A 25,000-nucleotide genomic window follows, 5' to 3' on the forward strand; every position below is an offset into this window, starting at 1 on the left:
GACAAATGTTGTGAGTTACCTGATGCACACGCGACATATACCTAAGCACTTACCTGTATTACATTCTATACGGTTACCTGTTTACATATATTTATCGATCTTTTCTGGAAAGAAGTATTTACAATATTAGTGTTTCAGTTAAATGTGTTTTTTGACATTTTCGTATCGATTTAATAAAGTTTTCATATTTTAGCATTTCTAGTTCTTTATATGTTCATTTCTTTTTTGTTATTTGGTAAATTCGTTTTATATTTTTGCTCTTTCCATTTCGTCATCCTCAATAAATTTATATCAGCTATATGACAGAATTTTTTCAGATACTTATCTATGCACACCGAAAACCAAAATACGCACAATACACTTAAATAAACAGGTACATGATAAAATGCACATGTGCGTATGTACACACTAGTTTGGCGTGTACATATTTGCACATGCTATTTCTATCATGATCAACACTTATAGACTTTCACCTGCATCAAGAATACAGTTTCCTTGCAGTGTATGTAGGCAACGGAAATGCCATTAAAATCTTTACAGGCTTAGATTTGAAGGCTTAGTTGGAGAATAATGCATTTCCATGGATATCACTTACTGCAGAACATACATATGCACACACATTCATTCAAATCTGCAAATGCTTGTTCACTTGCATTGAATCACGCACATAAATGTAAACACCTTTGAAGCATTCATATTTAAAGTAGCTACGTTTCAATCAATAGATGACACTTGATCGAACAGAGATTTAAATTAAATATTGCCGGATCAAATTAATCCATACTTTTAAACTGACTGCTGCCGCAAAAACGCTTCGGGATCAGTTTACCTTAGAAAGTCAATAAAATACTAGAAAAAAAACAAAAACAATAAGCAGCAACTGACACATCGTTGCTGTCTTATAATGGAAAATATACTAACGATATGCAATATAATGGATAGCGTTTGGAAGCGTGCAAATCGAAATGAACTCATACAACGCAACGATTCCTTCAACTGACAATTGTTCAAAGATGTGCTCCCGTATGGCCAGACTTTAATGACTCTTACTTTTTTACATGTCTTAATACTCTTTTACTTTTTTACTTCGGATATGCTGGAGCACCGCATTTTCGTCGAATAAATCGACTCCGGGGCTTATTCTTTGTAAGCCTAGTACTTATTCTATCGGTCTCTTTTGCCGAACCGCTAGATTATGGGGACGTAAACACTCCAACTTCGGTTGTCATGCGATGGTAGGGGACAAACATAAACACAGAAATACACACACACACACCAACACATGCACACACACACATATACGACGTGCTTCTTTCAGTTTCCGTCTACCAAATCCATTCACAGGGCTATGGTTCGCCTGAGGCTATAGTAGAAGACACTTGCTCAAAGTTCTACGCTGTGGCACTAAACCTGGAACCACATATATTTATATATATATATATATATATATATATATATATATATATATATATATATATACGTGAACAAAGATTAATCTTCTCTCTTCTCTCCTTTACGCCAAATGGGCTCAGCTCTCCTCCCCTCTTCAGCTAACCCTCCTCCATCTCCTCTCTCTCTCACATCTATTTACTCCCACCCACCTCTTCTCTCTTGCTCCAACTCCTACTTCTTCTCTTCACTCCTCTCCTTCTCTCTTCTCTTCACTCCTACCCACCTTCTCCCTCCCACTCTTCCTTCATCGTCACCCCTCCCTCGTATCCCCACTCCTACACAATCCAACCCCACCTTCCCTATCCATGCCATCCCACGCTCACTTCTACTTCACCCTCAGCCTAACCCACACCCCACCCTTGCTTTCCCCACTCTTGCCTACCCCACATCCCAACTAACCCACTCACATCTTTCGTCGGCCCAACGCTATAGTAAAATAGTAGAAAAGACTTGGTCAAGAAGCCACGCAGTAGGACCTAGAACTATATTGCTGGGATGCAAACTTCTCACCACAAAACCAGCCCTACATGAAAAATATCATATAAAGGTCTATGAACTGAAAAGAGACATTTACTTAAACGAAAAGGGTTTAGAAATTTGTTTTACTGCAAAACTGTGGTGATGATTTAAATTTTATGAAACTGGAAAGCTTTGTTTTTTTATCATAGTAGAAGTGAGAAGGAAAACCTGTTCTATACACAGGAGTTAGTATATTATAAACAAAATAGGATTAGTTAGGAACGTCTGTATATGAAACAATCGTACATGAAAATCTAAATGTTATTGAAGATTAAATCTCAATCGTTGGTGAAATTTGGAGTTAGGAACTGTTTGACTTACATTGGGATTGATAAAATTGCGTGTGTGAGATATGTACGTGGTTGTTTGTCAGTACAAATTCTTCTAGTGTTTGTGCATTTGATGAAAAAAATGTTCCATAGAAGTTTTAGCATCGTGAGTAAGCTAAGTACACATGAGTAATATAAATTTACGAAGTTTTATATTCGCATACAGGGAAAACATAATATAATCATAATATGAAAGTAAAAGCTTTCGGGCCGAAAATGCCCGATTGCGGTATCTCAACAAATTTAACTGTAAATAAAATAAGAACTTTGCAAATCACAGTTGAATAAACGAACGTGTACCTAAATATAAATAACCATAAATATATATTTTCCTTCATACATATATTTTCCTATATATAATGCTAATACCCCTGAAGTCTGCACTTATACAGAATTTTTTATATAAAAATATCTAGAAGATTTGTATTATGCTCGCTGTTCTAGTAAGCCTCGAGAGGTGAAACTTAGATTTACAACCAACCCCCTACGTATTTACATTCACACATTTATATATATTTGTATATACATATACACATATACATTCACAAACTCACATATTTGTGCTGTGAGATTGTGTATGCATGTACAGTGTATGCGGACACTTTTTTCCCCCTTGTCAATGCGTGCATATATTTATAAAATAGGTAAAAGAATCACAGAACTTCGAAGAAAAGTATCCTATACCATTTGCAGTAAACTGCAGAGCAGCTAACTACATAAGACATAATAGTTTCTTCTTCTTCTTCTTCATTTTTTTTGTTTTTTTTTTGTTTTACCTTTTTCAATATATTTATGTATACATTTATTTTTGTTTTCGTTTTCGTCTGAGATCGTGCATCGAGTGCTATCGATGTCTGCTGCCAGCAAAATGTTGTACGGAATAGTCAATATATATTCGTTCTATCAATACAAAGAAACTAAAAGATTGTATGAAATGGTGAAATCGAAGCAGTTACTGCTGCCCTCCTCCACTTCCACCTCCTCTTCATCCTCCTCCTCTCAATGCTTTCAGCTGCTCTTGCTGCTAACCTCTTTTCTTCTTTCGCTTGTTTACCTTCTTTCTTTTTACTATATTGTTTTCGTGTCTCTTCTTCCTTAACTAGTATTTTTATACATTTTTTTTATATCTATTATTTCTTCAGTTCATTCCTAATTTGTTTCGCTATTTTTTTTTTTCTTCAGTTCTTCAAAGCTTTTTTTTTTCTTTGCTTGTTTTTAATTATTTTTCTTTCGCTAATAATTTATTTCTTACTGTCCGTCTCTTTCATTTTCTTTGTCTAACTCTTCTCTTGACCTACTTTCTTCTTAAACAAGTTTATGTATTTTTTTAGTCTGATTTCTCTTTCTTCGTTTCTTTGGTATTTATTATAAACTTTACGTCTACCTTCCTGTCTTTATTTCTAACATTCATTCTTGTTTTTATTTTTATTTATTTCTCTCTTGTTGCAGGCTTTTATGTCTTGTTTATTCATTAATTTCAGGCTTTTTAATTTCTTCTTTTATGTCCTATATTTTTTTTTTCTTTCAAGCATTCTTTTTTTCTTGTTTTCAATCTGTTCTTTCTAATCACGTGAGGAACATTATCAACTGACAATTATTTCAAGGAGTCTTGAGTCAGCGTTTCATTTTCAATTCGTGATTGGAACCGTTTGATTTTGAATGCACTACCAGTATATATCGACTGTATATATAATATGGCGACATTAAAATTCTATATACCAATCATTAGAATGAAATAATGCGTTATATTCACCGATAATTACGAAGTCTCAAACATTGAATCCAACATTTACGAACGAACATAAAACTATGCGATTCAATCAGCAATTTAATGCTGGGCGCTAGGATGTTTTTTTTTCAAAGATAGTCACGGCTATCTCCCCCTCAATCAAATTGTTACCGAGTTCTTCGGGATATCCATCAAATTTTCTTTGTCCATTCTAAAGACTGTAAATTTTATGCTGTTCTAAAGCTGAGCTTTTTCTGATGTGTTAAGTCTACTATTTTACTCTTTTTTTTTTGTTATTACTCTTTTTTTTTTTTTGGCAGCGAGGAGATTTTGCCATTTTCTTCTAGTCTCCTTCTCATCTTTCATTATGATGAGGAGGCGTTTGTGGGAATTGAACATTCACGTCTATCCTCGTATCTACGTTTAATGTTGTTCTGTAAACATCAGTCCCTGGGATATGATATTGCTTATTCCTCCGTGTAAAATTCTATTTGTTCTAACTGCCAAATCTATTACCCTTAATGTTATGTCTTGAGCCCATTGACTAGGGGTACAAAGATCAATGAAAATAGACTCACTTAAAAAAGCCCAGTGATTCTTCCAGATATTGTTTTGTGAAATTTGCAATCGTTCTCGAATTTCACTAAGACATTTACCTCTTTTTCCTGTACTGGTCAAATTCCTTGAACAACGAGGCACTTCCATTCGTAATATAACTGTCCAATGTATTTTTCCTTGGAACGGACTATGTCTGGTTAATCATACTAACGAATTTGCTATTACATTTTGGCTGTCACAATTTGTTGCATGTTGAGATACAAATATGTGATGTTGTGCCTACTTTTGTAAATATTTTTCATTTGTGTAATATTTTTTTACGTTATTTGATATATTTGTATCCAGGGCTGAGTGAAACTGATACCTTAGTATATCCCATGTTGACAAACATTACAGCAATGTTGTTGTTTCTCATGTAAACACATGCCTAGTCATTCTTAATGGTGGGTCATCGATAGCATCGACATTAGTAATTAAGAAGTACTTTATATTATGTAGCCGGAAAGGCGAAAAGCATAACTTGAACTAGGAACGTAAACGAGACAGAAGTATTACTGTTTCCTACGTGAACGTAGTAAGCTAGCACATAAAGAATATAAGCGCAGGCATGAATTTTTTCAGCGAAAGAGTGTATTGATTTGTTACAGTTAGATAACTGTATGCATTCAAAGTAATGGAAAAGCTGTATGAATACGAGCGACAAGCGGTGATGGTGAATTATAAATACAAGATTTTATGGGATTTGTCCGTAAAGAGTGACCATGCTTTTGAAGCAAGGAGAACAAATATGAAAGTAGGACGCATTAAGAAACAGAGAGAAAAGAAAGCGAAAACGGCGTGATATAATAGACTTTGCTATAGGATATGATAATAGGGCGGTTGCCAAAAAAATTAAGTAACCTGAGAAATATCACAACGCAGGTAGAGAGCTGAAGAGGTTGTCAAAGAGAAACGTAATAATTGTTCCTTTGGTAATTGGTTCGCATGACGCAATTCGCAGACTGCTACGTAAGAGTTTGAAGCGTATACGAATTGAAGCAAACATTTTCGAACTGAAGAGAAGCGCCCTCTTGTCTCCTGCAAGGATCCTAAGAAAGATTCTGGAGATTTAAAGGAACATGTTTTCATCAAATCTCAAGGCAAGACCCCTGTTAAGTAAATTAGCTTTCAATAGATTTATAATAGCAATTATGATTTCTTTCTACTATAAGATGAAAGTCTGAAATTTTGCGGGAGGGATCTACCCGATTACGTTGAACCCCAGTGCTCAAATGGTACTTTGTTTTATCGAATCTGAATGGATGAAAGACAAAATCGACCTCGGCCAGATTTCAACACAGAAGCCGGAAGAAAAGCCAACAAGCATTTTTATTCGACGCTCTAACAGCTCTGCTAATTGTTCTCTTTAATGATTACGATAATAAAAATTATGATGATGATAATAATAATAATAATAATGATATGTCTAGATAATAAAAGCCGAGGTAAACGTTGGTTGTTTGATTTCTCTTGTCATACTTTACACTGTAGAGAGGGATACTGTGCTTGGTGGCAGGTAATAAGTAAATGAAGGATAGATTAAATATGCTCTGCCTCTACTACACTTGTTTAGGCTATCTCTTTAGAAATTATAACTAGCGCTAACTTTTGCTACGACCATTCCGAGACGCCAGATGTGAACAAAAAATGACCTCGTAGATGAAAAATGAGTATATCCCATATTTTGGCAGCTTTTTCTCCTTCATCGACGCCCATCCAACCCATTAGCCATCCACGAACTCATTGCTTAAATAGTCTCTAACTACAGGAGTTCAACGTTATTGGATATAACAATTTTATTGTTATATCAAACACATTCCTGGAATCTGCTACGTAAATATTAATGGCCTGCAGGGAGGCGGTATTTCGTTATGAAATGATAATAGACTATTAAGTATATTAAACGTTTTTATAGGTCAATACCATGTTCTACTATGTTACATCACTTGTGTAGGATATCTCTACAGATATCCCACAGAAATTATAACCAACACTGATTTTGGCTACGGCGTTTCGTATCCGAGACGCCAGATGTAAACAAACAATGAAATCGGAGATGAAAAGTAGGTAATGGGCGTATTTGCTATATTTTGGAAGCTTTTACTCTTTCATCAGCACCTATTCAACCCATTAATACCCACGAACATATTTTTACATCTTTGATCTCATTCATTGTTTACGCTTGGCGTCTCAAATACGAAACTTCGTAGCAAAAATAAGTGTTGGCTATAATTTGTATAGGATATATGTAGCGATAACCTTGACTAGTGACTCAAATAGATTATCTGTAAAAACATTTGATATAATTTACAGTGTATGACAGTTACATAACGAAATGCCGTATCCTTAAAAGTAATTAACTCTTCTCCAAATGTCGCGAATGTCTTTGACGTACACACACATACATCACTATATTGAAAAGCGTTTCTTCACATCGTTGTCGCTTTCCAATGGTATCACTCCGCTGACTAGGAAGGCAATCCAACATTTCCCCCGAAGAAAAAGCTTATTGGTTTCATGGTTAAACATTTGAATCTGAGTGGATTGGAGCAACGTGAAAGAAAGTGTTTTGCTCAAGAGTATAACGCACCATGGCTATTTCACAATCGTTGAGCGCAACCCATTAACTATTAGGCTGCACGCTTTCATTCTCACGATACATTAGTGTGCGTGTGTGTGTGTGTGTGTGTGTGTTTGTGCGTGTGAAGGCACGGGATTAGTGGTTAGGGTGTTGAACTCATGATCGTAAGATTCTAGTTTCGATCCCTGGATCCAGCGACGCGTTGTGTTCTTGGGCAAAACATTTCATTTCACGTTGCCCTAGTCCACTCAGCGGACAAAAATGAGTAATACTGCGTCTAGGTGTGGAATTTATAGGCCATGATACCGGGAAAACGGCCCTTGTAAGTCAGCATGACTCAAGAAGGTAACTTTACCGCTACTATGTATACCTTTACTATACGTGTATATGTGTGTATGTGTGTGTGTGTGTGATAAATCGCTGCTGCTTATGAAACTTTTTATTTATTTTCATTTGCTTAGTTACTTTACTGTACCTATGTCCTCCTATCAACTCTTCTTTCCGTCTATATTTCACTCTTTTTCATTCATATTTCGTTTTTCGTTTCTTTATTCCTTTGTGTCATTGATTTGCTTCCATATTAAAAAAAAAATGGTTCCTTCTCCGTTAGTTTTGTTTTTTAATTCAATATTACGTATTTTTGTTATCCATTTCTCTTGCCGACATCGGTGCTGTTGTTACTTGTTATTATTGTCGTATGAAAATGTAAGCAGCCATTGAATATAGTTTTTTTCGTCTTGTACTTGCTGTCTCTATCGATATGAAATACATTAAATTGACAATTGATATATATGCATCCAGCGTGTTGCAGCTGCCTGTTGTTGATTTATTCTGCAATGCAATTTTTCACTGATATTAACATAATGTTAAGATTTTACTTCATTCAATTCCTCCCTTGTAATCATCATACAAATTTTACGTTTCCTTTAATTCTTATTTCTTTTTTCTTCATGTTACAATTCTTCATCGGCTATTTATATATTTATGTGTTAAAGCATTGTCCATTCCATTTTGTTTGTGTGTCGCTCTATCTATAAATTCGTTTTTCAATATGTCTTCCCATCTTGAAAACGACAAAATCGTTTTTGAGAAAGATTTGGATGTTGCTTCTACCAGACTGAGCGGCAACATAGATATGTTCCTACGTTGATTTACTGTTAAACTCTACATTTATTGGTAGTCTGGGGCTTTGACATTAGTAGTATTACTGATATATGTTGTTGTTGATACAGGAGGGCCTGTTTTGTCTTTCGAGGACCCCCACCCCCTATCCAAGATGTCCTTAAACACCACGGGAAAGTGCTCTTTCCAGTTCCTTTCTCCAACTTACTGCCATCCATTCTTGCCATTTTTCCCACTTGCATCCATTTTCAATAAATTCGCTTGGGATAGCCCCTCACTCTCCCCTTGAAAAAGGCGGTCCTCATGACTTTCAGCCTCGACCACCCGACAAACTTATTCAGAATAACCAACGGGCAAAGAATGATGGACTTATCTCCCAGTTAAAGGAAAATGTCGTGCATAACGGTTTTGTCATTCTACACATGTCTTGGACAAGTCCGCTAAACGTGTTGCCCTGTGAGGCAATGATTGTACCAGCTCGCTGCCTGAAAATAGAAATAATAATAATATAATAATAATAATAATAATAATAATAATAATAATGATAATAGATGGGTTACTTAACCAGAAGAAAATTCTAACTGTGCTCCACCTGCAAGGTCATGTGCTGTTTATCTCGATATGAGATCACCATGTCGCGCACATATGGTTGTGTTGCATGTGCCTGGTGTATCCTTATCAGACGGGTAGTCATGATGGGTATACTGGGCTTCATATATTTTACCCTAGTGTCACTTTGATGGCACGCACTGCTCTCTCACTTAATAATAATAATGATAACTATGATTTCAAATTTTGGCACAAGGTCAGATATTTTGGAGGAGGTGTTAAGTCGGTTACATCGACCGCAAAGTTTTCCTGATACTTGTTTTATCGATCCCTAATTGATGAAATACGAAGTAGGCTCCGCCGGAATTTCAAAACAGAACGTAGAAATGGATGAGATGCCGCTAAGCATCTTTCCGGCATGTTTAATGATGATGATGATGATTTCTACAAAAGGCACAAGGCTTGAAATGTTCGGTGAGGTGTAAATAGATTATATCGACCCCAGGACTCAACTGGTACTTAATTTATCAACCCCGAAAGGATGAAAGGCGAAGTTGACCTCAGCAAAATTTGAACTCAGACGGTAGAAATGGACGAAATGCCGGTAAGAATCTTGCCGGCGTGCTTAAAATAGTGGTAATAATAATAATAATAATAATAATTTATAATAATAATAATAATAATAATAATAATTTATAATAATAATAATAATAATTTATAATAATAATAATAATAATAATAATAATTTATAATAATAATAATAATGGTGGTGGTGGTGGTGGGTTGTTGTTGTTGTTGTTGTTTCAAACTTTGGCACAAAACCAATGATTCGAAGGAGAAATAGTTAATTGATTTCATCGAGCCCAGTACCTGAGAAGTACTTGATTTCATCACCTTCAGTATTCAATAAGTACAGCAAACATTTTTATGCTGTCTAAGACTGACTATTTGGTAAGATTTTAAATATATGACATAATTTAACATAGTCCAATATTAATCCGTTTGTGAATAAATACTAGGCTTTTTCTATAGAATCCGAATTATATCGAGCTACAAATTTTAAATAGTCTTTTATGAATTTTATCATTTTGCCGCAGATGGAAGCTCGAAATATGATGTCTTTCACCTAATGAACTAATAATGGATTAAAAGATTTTAGAATCTTAAAAAAAAACTTATGGTTGTATTTTCTTGTGTTATCTCTACTGAGTGTTTGGGGATTTGTATATCATCTGTATTGTTATTTTTGAACATGCAAAAATATATATACACCATACATACACTGACGCGCACACACTCAGAAACTGACGCACGCCCACACACATATAGGTAGATAGATAGATAGATAGATAGATAGATAGATAGATAGATAGATAGATAGATAGATAGATAGATAGATAGATAGATAGATACATAGATATGATTATATATACCTTTTTTACGTTTATATATTTGTTTTGCAAGATGCTTGATGTGAAATCGTGTGTTGAAACAGATATTGTTGTATTTAGGGATGGTCATGATGCCAGTTTAGCCAATATATATATATATGCAACATACACTAGCATATGTACACTCACAGATGTGCTGGCACATGCACACTAGAAAGAAAGAGAGAGAGAGAGATTTGTTTTACCGGTGGTGATCTTTTACTAGTCTGTGAAATCTATTTTACACGGTTATAATTTTACTACATTCATCCGTTTTACTTCAATATTATGTAATTCATCCATTATATTTGTGGAATTCATTTATTTTATGATTTCCCAGTTATTTAAATAATAACATTAAAATGAGAAACATCAGATAGAATCTTTCTTTTCAATTTCAGCTATCCATTAAGCTATTCGTTGTTTATGGATGCAGATTCTAAGCATTGAAGCATTTGCTTTTGAACAAGCAATATCGATAATGATGAAATTATAGTGAATACTATCTAGTGTACATGTTTTGCAGTTTACTGTATGCCTTATCGTCAGACGGACAGATGAATTATATTATGTGCGAGACATATGCACCTAAGTCTCGGATACACATTCGACTCGTTTCGAAGTCAATTGCATAATTTGAAAAATGGTTGTTTTACTTGTAAATCCTAATTTAATGATTTAGCAACGACTGAAATTGATACGGAAAAGAAACAGAAAATTTTTAAAACCAGTCAAAGCATTACTATGATTGATACATGTTATAGTACACAATAGTTTTAATGAATGTAAAACAAAGTTGAATTGGGGATTTAATGAAAATAATATAAAATAATAATAGGAACGTTTAAGAATGTGAAACCACCGGTGTAGCTGTGTGGTAAGAAGCGTGCTTTTTAAGCACGTGACTGCAGGTTCAGTTCCCTTACGTGTCACCTTGGGCAAGTATCTTCTACTGTAGCCCCGGGCCAACCGAGGCTTAGTGAGTGGACTTGGTCGAAGAAAACAGAAAGAAGTCCAACACATATGTAATTGTATGTACGTATGTATGTATGTATGTATGTATGTATGTATGTATGTATGTATGTATGTATGTATGTATGTGTGTGTGTGTGTGTTTAGCCCTCGCCTCTACTTTACAACCAGTGTTGGTTTGGTTACCTCTTTGTAACTTACCGGTACAGCAAAAGAGACCGATAGAATTCATGCCAGGATTAAAACACAAAGTACTGGGGTCGATTTGTTCGATTAAACCCCTTCAAGGCGGTATGACCGCAGTCAAATGACTGAACCAGGTGGAGAAGAAAAAGAGACCATTATTACATTCAACTTTCAATTATAATAAGTAACTTAAATATATTTGTGTATAGCAATACTTGAAAATACATATGCAATTAGGCGAAAAGAAAACGTTGCTTCCAGTGATTTTTGAGATCCAGATCAGATTTGACTGCAGTATTTATTTCCTATCTACATATAGGACTACATTTATGAGGGCATACGTATATATAACTTCTAACTAATATAAAATCCTTTCTACTAATATGAATTAATGTTGCTCTCACTAGGAAACAAATGCATTTGGGGCAGGGGCTCTCTTTCGTAACACATAATTCCTGATGTGTTTTACTTTCCATAAAGTAAAACCATAGGAAATTGAAAGCAACCTGTTGTGTGTGTGTGTGTCTCCGACCACCACTTGACAACCAGTTGTTGATATGTTCATTTTCTCATAACATAGCAGATCAGCAAAAGAATCCAACAGAATAAGTACCAGTCTTTCATGGGAGCCAGTCAAGTGGCACTGGCAATGACCATGTTCAAATGGTGCTTTTTACGTGTCACTAGCATGGGAACCAGTCAGGTGGCACTGGCAACGACCATGCTCGAATGGTGCATTTTATGTGCAACCGGCATGGGATTCAGTCTGGCGGCACTGGCATCGGCCACGGCAATGATTTCACTTGACTCAACAGGTCTTCTCAAGCACAGTTTATTGCCCAATGATTGAAGGGTGCTCTTAAATGGACTGGTTATGCTACACTGGCATTGCTGGGTCTTCTCAAGCACAGCATATCTCCAAAGGTCTCGGTTGCTCATCATCGCCTCCGTGAGGCCCAATGTTTGAAGATTGTGCTTCACCACCTCATCCCAGGTCTTCCTAGGTCTGCCTCTTCTACAGCTTTCCTCCACTGCTAGGGTGTGACACTTTTTCACACTGCTGTCCTCATCCATATGCAGCACATAACCATACCAGTGCAGTCGTCTCTCTTGCACACCACATCTGATGCTTCTTACGTCCAACTTTTTTCTCGGTGCGCTTACACTCTGTCGTGTATGCACACTGACATTACACATCCAGTGGAGCATACTAGCTTCATTTCTTGCAAGCTTGTACATGTCCTCAGCAGTTACTGTCCATGTTTCACTGCTGTCTAGCATGGCTGTTTGCACACATGCGTCATACAATCTACTTTTCACTCTGAGCAAGAGACCCTTTGTTACCTGCAGAGGTAGGAGCTCTCTGAATTTTGCCCTAGCTATTCTTATTCTAGCAGCTACACTCTCAGAGCAACCACCCCTGCTACTGTATTGGTCTCCTAGGTAATGGAAGCTATCAACTACTTCTGTGAAACCATAGGAATTAACGTCAACAAAACAAAATATACGTTGATTAACGAATGACTGTTTATGACTTATGAATAGTATGGTTATAATTTGGTAGTGGTGTATATATATATATATATATATATATATAATTATTGTTTCTTATCACATACACACTTATATGCACACACACAAACACACACTCATATATATATATATATATATATATATATATATATATATGGAAAGTCGAAACAATTTGATTCTTCTCAGTACTCCAAATTACACGTTCGCCATTACTAATTCGACTTGGTATGCAAATGAAGACTAGACTTTATTGTATATTTGTGGTAATGGCTACGTGGTTTTGAAGTTAAATGATTGAGGCAAAGTTTGTATTTCTTGCTATGAATAGCATATATTTTGGGAAACTTTAATGATAACATTCTGCGGACACGTGGTTGTATAGGTGTTAGAAGGAAAACAAAAAGATAGTATGACATTAGCGTATTGTGGAAAGTATGTGAAATGAAGCAATTCAAATTGAAAATCGAAATTTACTACGGCTCTGCAATACTTTTCCATAAAAAAAAAATAAGTTGTTTTAGTATTTTCTTTACACATGCGTACATCTTCAGAATTTTTAAGAGGAAGAAAATTGGAAATGACTATATTCAAGAAATAAAATATATTTGCGATTTAGTAAATGATAAATGTTGAGCTGGTTTTTTTTACTTTTCAAACTTATATCAATATACCTTGAGGAAGCGATGCTGCGTGCCACGGGAAAGGAAAGAAAGCAATAGGAATAGAAGAAAAGAGGGATGGGGGTTAGAGAGAGCCACGAAGAGGAAATCGAGCGCCTATATTTATGTGTGGTGTATATCATACGACCATGAATTTCAGCAAAAATAATTTCTATAATGTCTATCTTTTACAAACTCTAAAATAGCCAGACTCAAATTATACCTACTAAAGTAATGCTAAGAAAGAACTTGGATAATGAAATGTTGGTACACTTGAACCATTATGTACTTAGTATATCGATTATTCTAATATGGGTCTTTTGTTTATGTCGTAACTCTCTCCAAGACACTTTCCCCGCGGTAAAGTGGCTTGTTGTGATAAGAAGAAAGTGTGGACAAATAGTGAAAAAGTAACGAAGACACGACTAAAATATATTTAGAGTCTAACACGGTGGGTGCCAAACTTTCTCAAGCTGCTGACCCCTTGGCACTTACGCCATTTTCCAAGCGTTACATACCACTCACCTTCACAAACACAGACCACTTTCTGCAGAAAATTCAAAGCAACTATTTCACAAATTAAACATAACCTAACTAACCTACTATTTTGTCGCTTTTACATCCATCGCCACCCTATTATCCTCCACATTTCTTCAACGCCCCCCATCACCACCACCTGGAATTTTGCACTCGTCACCTTGGGAACTAATGGCCTAACCCATGCAGGAAATAAGCAAGAATGCTTATCTGATCGCAGTACTTTGATGAACAATAGCGACATCTGCTATTTCTGTTCTATAATATTTTTGTAAATGCTATCAAAATATTCGTTACTTGCCTAACATTTGGATGTTTAACCTTAATTATTCATATATCTTGCTTAACAGAAAACAATTCCTTCCAAAGTGTGGAATTTATTGACTATATATATATGTGGCGTTTAATGTAGTGTTCGTACTTGACCGTGCAACTGTGTGTTTTTGAGTTTGTACATAATTAAGTGTACGTTCGTGCGGGGCGTCTACTACTATAGTATAATATATATGTAGTATATATGTAGTATATATATATATATATGAATGGATTATTGTATGTTACGTTACCTTGAAAATTGTTGCGTAAGGCGTTTGGTGGTATGCCCTAAATACAGAAATTTAAAGTAATATTTTACTTTTGTTTTCTTTTTTTAATTTTCTTTCTGCCGGCTTCAGCTAACAAGTTTTTAATAAATTTTTCAATGCATTTATTTTTCTAACTATGTATCTACCTACCTACCTACCTACCTACCTATCAGTTTATCTATCTTTGTAACTACCGATCTATCTATGTATCATCAAATGTGAATTCGAAGCAGATCAAGGTATACAGGCAATATTGTGTGTGTGTGTATAAATATAAACACAGTTTATCTGTTTGTGTATTAAAGAAATTCAGATCATTCTCAAATAGACCGTTATAATTATTGTCAATGAATTAAGTATAAAGTGCTAACATAGACTCTGATATTTCAACATGAACTTAGAAAGCAAGGTAGAACACCAAGTTAAATAGAATTATAGTCTGACATTATCTCTGTCTCCAGCCATGGTATGATATAAAATTCCTTAGACTTCTATTCAACGATTTCATTGTTATTGGGACACATTTTCAGCTACATTGCATGAAGTCTCCAGCCGTAATTTCTCTTTACTCTGCACCTCTCTTCTCTGTGCTATCTTACTGCGTTTTTGCTGTGAAATAGGAGTCTTCTATTTGCCTCATTATTCTCTTTCTTTTTTTCATCTTTCCTTCTTTCTTGTTCCTCTTCTCGTTTTCCATCCCTCCTCACTGTATTTGTCTCCTACTCTCTTGTTCTCTCAAAGCAGCAATGGTTATCTTTCTTTATCGCCCTGTCTTTCTCTCCATATAATACTCCAGCCGTCAACTTCACGTTATACATTACAATACAAACAATGAGAGAAGCGGGACATCGCATATACAACAGGTATTTAATATTTTAAATAAATAGAAAATAAACTGTCTGGCTATAGTACTTTTATTCAATCTTTTGACGGTACTTATACGGCTTTGTTTATTCATTATATTACAACACATACGACTAAACCGTCAACTTATTTCTAAATATCTTTGGATGCAAGACTAATTAGAAATTTTGTGTGACAAGATTTGTATGCAGAAGTGACATTATAGCTGGGCGACAGAATTATTATCTCAGATTCATAATAATTTCTTTTGGTTTATTAAATTTTTCCTTGGTATGCAGAAGTGATTTTCCTGCTGTACTATAAATATATAACACTCAATATACATTGTAAATTCTGTTCTATTGATTTAGTTATTCTACTCAATCTATCTATCTATCTATCTATCTATCTATCTATCTATCTATCTATCTATCTATCTATCTATCTATCTATATAGCTATCTATCTATCTACCTATATAGCTATCTATCTACCTACCTATATAGCTATCTATCGCTCTACCTATGTAGCCATCTATCTATGTATACATCCATCAATCCATCCCTCCATATATATATATATATTTGAGTAGTTGAATGAATTATCTCATTAAGGATAATTCGAAAGATAACCGATACCTGGGTAGCAAATTCCTTCGTAATTAGGAATATGCAGCCTTCGAATCATATGTCGAGAATAAAGGATATTTGTTAACTAGTCGTTCAACTCCATTCTTTCATATACTTATAATTTTAATATATATATATATATATATATATATATATATATATATATATATATATATATTATATATATATATATATGTAGATATATATAAAATATATACATACATATTTCTAGAAATGCTGTTCTAAAACCCTCGAATAAGTCCAGGGGTCGATTTGTTCGACTAAAGGTGGTACCCGAGCATGACCACAGTCAAATGAGTGAAACAAGTAAAATAATAAAATAATATATATACATGGGGTTGCTGAAAGTCTGGGTTAATTTTGATCTTATTATTCAATATATCAACATATTCTTCTCTCAGATTTACAAAACCTATTGCAGTTGTTCTTCACATTTTCTTATAAGCCTTGTAAAAGAACTCGGAAGATCGGGCCTCCGACCACGCCTTTCGCGATGCGCTGGAAGCTAAGGAACTTTTCACTATCCCCTTGTGTGTGTGTGTGTGTGTGTGTGAGAGAGAGAGAGAGAGAGAGAGAGAGAGAGAGAGAGAGAGAGATCATAAAGCCATGTGCCAGGTTGTATCCGTTTGTTCTCATGTTTCACATCCCTGTATACTTTTGATTTCATTTACAAAATAAGGCTACTCTTGCTAATGTATTCTCGACACCTGCGTATTAAATGTAATGTTTTATTTCGCTTACATGTTGACACTGATTACTGTCACTATCTCACACACACATTAATTTATTGTAGTGATGTATCTAGATTTGTATGTAACGTTCATCATTCACAGAGGCAACCATAACAGGGGACTTAGTCAAGGGCCAAATAAATATATATACATGCATATATATCCATATTTATCTATCCATCTTTCTATCTATCTATCTATTTATCTATCTTTCTATCTAACTATCAATATATATATATAAATAGATATATATATATACTTGGTATATTATATATATATATATATATATATATATATATATATATATATATATATATACATAAGTAGATATAGATATATTATCTGTCTATCTCTCTCTCTCTCTCTCTCTCTATCTATATATATATATATATATATATATATATATATAAGATGAAAATGTTTTACTGAATAAAATGACCCCTGTTACAAACATACTTCTGTCCTGAGCACTGGATGACAAGGTTCAGCATTACTTTAAAAGCTTATCATCAGATACTACAATTATTCTAGTTAAACAAGGCCTCTGTTTATGTTACTGAGTGAAACTATGTTGAAAAGTTAAGTTATCTATTCATTGGTAAAACGTTGAATGTAGAATGGCGTCTTTATCTTTTGAAAAATTTAGATAGATAGGAGAAGATGCTTTTAGCGAACGCCTGTGTGGTCGTGGGGTGATTTTGAATATTGGACCCCTTGTCTGATAAACTACAGGCATACCATCAACCTCTTTCATGGTAAATAATATATAATCCTAATCACACACATGCTCCTATGCATATGCGTTGCGCGCGCGCGCGTGTGTGTGTGTGTGTGTAAGCGCAGGAGCTGCTGTGTGGTAAGGAGCTTGCTTCGCAACGACATGGTTCCGGTTTCACTTCCACTGCATGGGACCTTGGGCAAGTGGAGCCTGTAGCCACGAATTGACCAAAGCCTTCAGAATAGATCTGGTTGACAGAAGCCTTCTATATGTATGTGTTTGTGCGTTTGTGTGTAGGAGAGAGAGACAGAGAGGGAGAGGGAGAGAGGATATGTATCTCATATATATATGTCGGCTGTCTATCTACTCTTCATTTTGAGTATAGAACTACAATATGAGTGTTCAAAGACAGATACTCCCATAAGTACCAAATTAAAATTTGATATATTTATGGTGGGTCAATGTGGGTAACAGAATCAAGTCAGCGGAGAAATACAAGGAAAGCGAACGAAAACAAACATGGTGGGACGTTAACCCAGAACAAGGGTAAAATATCGAAAGCTGGAAGAATATTTTCACTAAGAAGAGAAAAGATAGGTTAGAGAGATAGATACGTCTAGTTCTTAGGACGGTCCCGAAAGAAGCGAACGACGATCAAGTGAGGAAAAGAAAGATGGAAGATGGTCGCGTGTGAGATACGAGAGACAGAAAATAAGAAAGAAAGTGAGTGAGAGAGACAGACAAAAAAACGGTGAAGGGGGGGAAAAAGTGAATTAGAGAATAGGTCGTGAGTGAAAGCGATGTGTGAGAAAAGAGTATAGGACAGGGTCGCATCAAAATGATAAAGACGAACTTAATTGGGGATGATGCGTCGCGTTCAATCAAATGAGGAGTAGATGGCCGACAACTAATGAAGGGTTGTTCTCGGTGTTACTTGTGTTTTCCATTTGTTTCTCTCGTTATTTGTGAATTGAACTCATTTATTTTCGCATTTCAAGTCGTTTACTGTTAGTAAAATCTTGTACCCATATATGCATTTATATATATATAACATACATACATACATATATATATATATATATATATATATATTATATATATATATATATATATATGTATACATATATATATACATATAATAATTTATAGTTCTATATATATAATAGTTATATTTATATATATATATATATATGTATATATATATACACATATAATTTATAGTTCTATATATATAATAGTTATATATATATATATATATATGTGTATATTAATATAAGTATATATACATGTGCACACAACACAGGCATGCACACATTACACAGAGAGAAAGACAGAGATAGTGCTATGACAAAATGGTGAGAGAGAAAATGAGAGAAGGCTTCGAATGTCCCGTCCGTGTTTTTTGTATCGTCTCCTAAATGTTTTGCGTTCTTGTCCCAGTTTGTATTTATATATATATATATATATTCGTGTGTGTGTGTGTGTGTGTATACATATATATATACACATATAAATATACATAAATATATACATATATATATATACATATATATATACATATATATATAACATACATACATACATACATACATACATACATACATATATATATATATATATATTTATATATATATGTATATATATGTATATATAAAATATATATATATGTATGTATGTATATATATATATGTATGTATTTATATATATATATATATATATATATGTATGTATGTAATATATATATATATGTATGTATTTATATATATATATATGTATGTATGTATATATATATACATATAAATGTGTATATATATGTATATGTATATATATATATATATATATATAAATGTGTATATATATATGTATATATATATGTATATATGTATATATATATGTATATAAGTATATATATATGTGTGTATATATGTATATATATATGTATATATATATATATGTATATACGTATATATATATTTATATATATATATATATATAAAATATATATATATGTATATACGTATATATATATATTTATATATATATGTATATATAAAATATATATATATATATACGTATATATGTATGTATTTATATTGCATAGAAATATTTTGGTAACTCATTAAACGAATGCAATAAAATAATAATGATTATGCCACATTAATCTTTCTATAAATCATTCATCAAAAGACACTGTAAAATATAATATATAAGAAAATCTATACGAGATAAACAGTTAGTTGCTAGTTAAATGCATCGATAATGAAGATAAAGTACTCTGCCAACGTTATCATTATGTAACTCGAATTTTTGAAGTGACTCTTGTGAATCTTCTCTCTCCCTTCATCTGAAGAATTTATATACTGTATAATGATGGTATTTTATTTAATGAGCTTTCGCATATGTATTTTAAACCCAATAGGAGTCTCTCGATGCTTTTGTGTAAGTGTGTGTGTGTGTACAGTATTTGCATTCTTTTGCGACAGCACATCTACTACTACTACTACTACTACTAGTTGTAGTAGTAGTAGTAGTAGAAGTAGTAGCAGTAGTAGTAGTAGTAGCAGCAGCAGTAATAGTAGTAACAGCAGCAGCAGTAATAGTAGTAGCAGCAGCAGCAGCAGTAATAGTAGTAGCAGCAGCAGCAGTAATAGTAGTAGCAGCAGCAGCAGTAATAGTAGTAGCAGCAGCAGTAGTAATAGTAGTAGCAGCAGTAATAGTAGTAGCAGCAGCAGCAGTAATAGTAGTAGCAGCAGCAGCAGTAATAGTAGTAGAAGCAGCAGTAGTAATAGTAGTAGCAGCAGTAATAGTAGTAGTAGTAGCAGCAGTAATAGTAGTAGTAGCAGCAGCAGTAATAGTAGTAGAAGCAGCAGTAGTAATAGTAGTAGCAGCAGTAATAGTAGTAGTAGTAGCAGCAGTAATAGTAGTAGTAGCAGCAGCAGTAATAGTAGTAGCAGCAGCAGCTGCAGTAGTAGTAGTAGCAGCAGCAGTAATAGTAGTAGTGGCAGCAGCAGCAGCAGTAGTAGTAGTATTAGTGGCAGCAGCAGCAGTAGTAGTAGTAGTTTTACGTTCTGAGTTCAAATTCTGCCGGTGTCAACTTTGCCTTTCATTCTTTCAGTTTCGATAAATTAAGTACCAGTGAATCACCGGGGTCAATGTAATCGACAATCTGTCTCGCTAATTTTAGGCTTTGAACCTATAGTAGAAAGGATGTCGATGTAATCGACTAGACCCCTCCCTCGACATTCCTGGCTTTATGCCTAAATATGAATCCATTATTATTATCGAACAAAGAGAATTTCACGCTAGTGTACAAATATACGGAAGTTAATGTACCCATCATGAGTATCTGTCGGATAAGTGTACATCTGGTACATGTATTACAACCATATGTACGCGATGTAGTGATCTCATATCAAGATGAACTGCTCATGACTTTGCAGGTGAGGTCCAGTTAGAATTGCCTTTAGGTCGAGTAGCTCATTCCCTTCAAAATATACCTGAATAAGGGTTGCTTAAGGACCATCAACAAAACACCCTGTGGTAACTTGTTCAAATCCCCAAACATTTCTCTCAACAGATGGCTATGATGCTCCCTCTACTCCTGCTCGTGGTCAGAAATTTGAACTCAGAACATAGCGGCAGACGAAATACCTATTTCTTTATTACCCACAAAGGGCTAAACATAGAGGGGACAAACAAGGACAGACATAGGTATTAAGTCGATTTCATCGACCCCAGTGCGTAACTGGTACTTATTTAATCGACCCCGAAAGGATGAAAGGCAAAGTCGACCTCGGCAGAATTTGAACTCAGAACGTAACGGCAGACGAAATACCTATTTCTTTATTACCCACAAGAGGCTAAACACAGAAGAGACAAACAAGGACAGACATAAGTATTAAGTCGATTAGATCGACCCCAGTGCGTAACTGGTACTTAATTTATCGGCCCCGAAAGAATGAAAGGCAAAATTGACCTCGGCGGAATTTGAACTCAGAACGTAGCGGCATATTAAATAGCTATTTCTTTACTACCCACAAGGGGCTAAACACAGAGGGGACAAACAAGGACAGACAAACGGATTAAGTCGATTACGTCGACCCCAGTGCGTAACTGGTACTTAATTTATCGACCCCGAAAGGATGAAAGGCAAAGTCGGAATTTGACGGAATTGGCGGAATTTGAACTCAGAACATAACGGCATACGAAGTACGGCTACGCATTTCGCCCGGTGGGCTAACGTTCTGCTAGCTCGCAGCTTTAAAAATAGCAATAATTTCATTGGTTGATATTTCCGCCAAAAGAATACATTTGATGTGTATAAGTATGTATAAGTCATAACCACGTGTTAAATTTATCTTGCACGTAGCTTTGAAATTTGATCTCCATGATTGAAATGCAAGATTTCCGTCTTTTATAATGTAAATTGGAACAACTAGTTTCATCAACCATTATCTAAAGGAGCCGTGCTTTTCATAATTTTGTTTGCGTTTTGGTAAGTGGTTTTCTTGCTACTTCTCATTATTGTTTGGAGATCTCTGATGAGTCAAAACTAGTCTGCGCCTCGCTAATTTCAATTTCTCTGATCTAAATACCTTAACTAATTTCCCAGTGAGACTAAATACGTATTCATTACGCATGTAGATATGATTCCGTATGCATTATAAGGAACTCTGTGCAGAACAATGGTCATACAGTGACGATGAGGCACGATAAAAAGACAAAACTTTGACCTGAGTGGAGGAAAATCTATTCTTTCCATTCTGAATGCCAATCATTGCATTGAGAGGCAGGAATATAAATAATCATTCGTACGAACGGGGAAAGAAAAGAGTTTTGGACAGCCTTTGATCTCGTTCATTATTCATTCTCTGTTCAACTCATGCCATGGCCGATTTCGACAGTCACATCTGTGGAATCGTTAAAATCAATAATAGTAAGACGATTTGATCAACTACAACACACGCCTCTGCAATAAATTAGTAGCAATGCGTCGATATAGGATGTCAAGCATCGTTATTGTCCTTCCTTTTTCCTATCAATATCAGTTTCAAATTTTACTACAATGCCAGCGATTTTAGATGAGAGATTTAAGTCGCTTCCACGTTGGAAGGATGACAAGCAAGGTCGAAATTTGAACTCAGAACGTGCAGACGGACGAAATGTTGCTCAGCATATTTCCCGGCGTGCTAATGATTCTTGTTTCTTTATTGCCCACAAGGAGCTACACATAGAGGGGACAAACAAGGACAAACAAAGGGATTAAGTCGATTATATCGACCCCAGTGCGTAACTGGTACTTAATTTATCGACCCCGAAAGGATGAAAGGCAAAGTCGACCTCGGCGGAATTTGAACTCAGAACGTAGCGGCAGACGAAATACGGCTCCGCATTTCGCCCGGCGTGCTAATGATTCTGCCAGCAGGCCACCTTCCTATTGATATTGTATCGAAAATCATCATTGCCACCAATACCATTACAACTGCTATAGCTATAATTCTGGCGTATAGATGCACTATCTTAGTCGTACGCTTGCACAAATGCATGTATGTGTATGCGTGTATGTGTGTGTATACACGCACGCACTCTCTCTCTATCACACGCAGAGACACACACACGCGTGCACACATATTCTTTTATTCTTTTACTTGTTTCATTCATTCGACTGCTGGTATGCTGGAGCACGGCCTTAAAGCGTTTTAGTCGAAGAAATCGCCCCCAGGACTTAATCATTTTAAGCCTAGTACTTATTCTATCGCTACCTCTTGCCGAACCGCTAAGTTGTGGGGGCCATAAACGCACCAGCATCCCTTGTCAAGCGATGGCGGGGGAAAAAAACACACACACATGCGCGCATAAATAGATATATACATATATGCATATATGTTGGGCTTCTTTCAGTTTCCGTCTACCAAATCCACTCACAAAGCTTTGGCTGGCCCATGGCTATAGTAGAACACGCTTGCTCAAAGTGCCTTACAGTGGGACTGAACCCAGAACCATGCGGTTGGGAAGCAAGCTTCTTACCACACAACCAAGCCTGCGCCTATAAATATGTATATATATAAGCTATATGTCTTTTTAATCTTTTATCAACTCAAAGCACATCACTCTGTATTCAATGTCTTTGAGTAACACAAATTCTCTGCAAACAAAATCTCACGTACAATTTTTACGGCCATATCACGTTGAAAACACTGGTTCTAGCCCGGTCGCCGACGTTAAGCAACATCGAGAAACCTATGTGCTATATAAGCAACTTCTAGGCGCAGCGTGTCTCTGTGGTAAGAAGATTGCTTCTCAATCATATACTTTCGGGTTCAGTCCTACTGCGTGGGACCTTCTGCAAGAGTCTTCTACCATAGCCACAGGCCGACCTTAAGCCTTGTGATTAGATTCGGGAGGCGGAAACTGGAAGAAGCACGCCATATATATGTGTATGTATATATATAAATATATATATGTATGTATGTATGTATCTGTGTGTTTGTCCTCCCATCATCACTTGACAACCGGTGTTGGTATGTTTTTGTCACAGTAACGTAGCGGTTCGGCAAAATAAGCCGATATAATGAGTACTGGGCTTAAAAATAAGTTCTGGGGTCGATTTGTTCGATTAAAAACCCTTCAACGCGGTACTCGTAATATATATATATATATATTTATATTCTGCCTGAGAAGAAACTGAACGTATTTTTTATCGTATGTAAATGTATACATGTACATGTTTGTATCGTTAGGTGTATACACAGTCCTTTATACTTTGAAGCCCTTAATTTTTGCACGTTTCTAACTTGATAAACTATATCCAGCATCATCTAATATTAAATAGTGTCGAAATGATATAAAAAATAAAAAGATTTATCAAATTCCTGATTGGTAACAAGTTCTTTGCTACCAAATCATATAATTACTACTATATGCTATTTTGTTGGTCTTTATTGATATATTTGTTTATTTATTATTTAATTGTTATTCATCCTTCGTGAAAGTAGCAATTGCATAGCTTGGTTGAATTGCCTGCCTGTAGACGAAATATTGTTTTCATTATCACTGTTTTTCAGCGTTGGTTGAGTTGTTAGTGTTGCTGTCTTGAATTATTAATCGACTCGGCATTATTTTTTTTTATTCTTGTTAGTTTTCAATCAACTTAAAAAATAACATGACAAGACTTTAATTACACAAGTAACGCTATGTTATTGTTGATGTTTCCGCCATCACAGCAACCCATAACTCCACCGTTAGGGAAAAAAAAAATATTGTTGTCGTCATTATCATCA

The 25,000-nt window shown here is 35.1% G+C and overlaps 1 protein-coding gene across 2 annotated transcripts in view; it reads left to right on the top strand.

Annotated features, from left to right (window-relative positions):
* LOC115209330 (inactive histone-lysine N-methyltransferase 2E-like) overlaps window positions 1–25,000 on the top strand; it is a 519,705-nt gene that overhangs the window by 260,239 nt on the left and 234,466 nt on the right. The gene's annotated exons all lie outside the window — the stretch shown is intronic.

The sequence above is a fragment of the Octopus sinensis genome, linkage group LG3 (genome assembly GCF_006345805.1).
Source record: "Octopus sinensis linkage group LG3, ASM634580v1, whole genome shotgun sequence".
NCBI classification, from domain to species: Eukaryota; Metazoa; Mollusca; class Cephalopoda; order Octopoda; family Octopodidae; genus Octopus; species Octopus sinensis.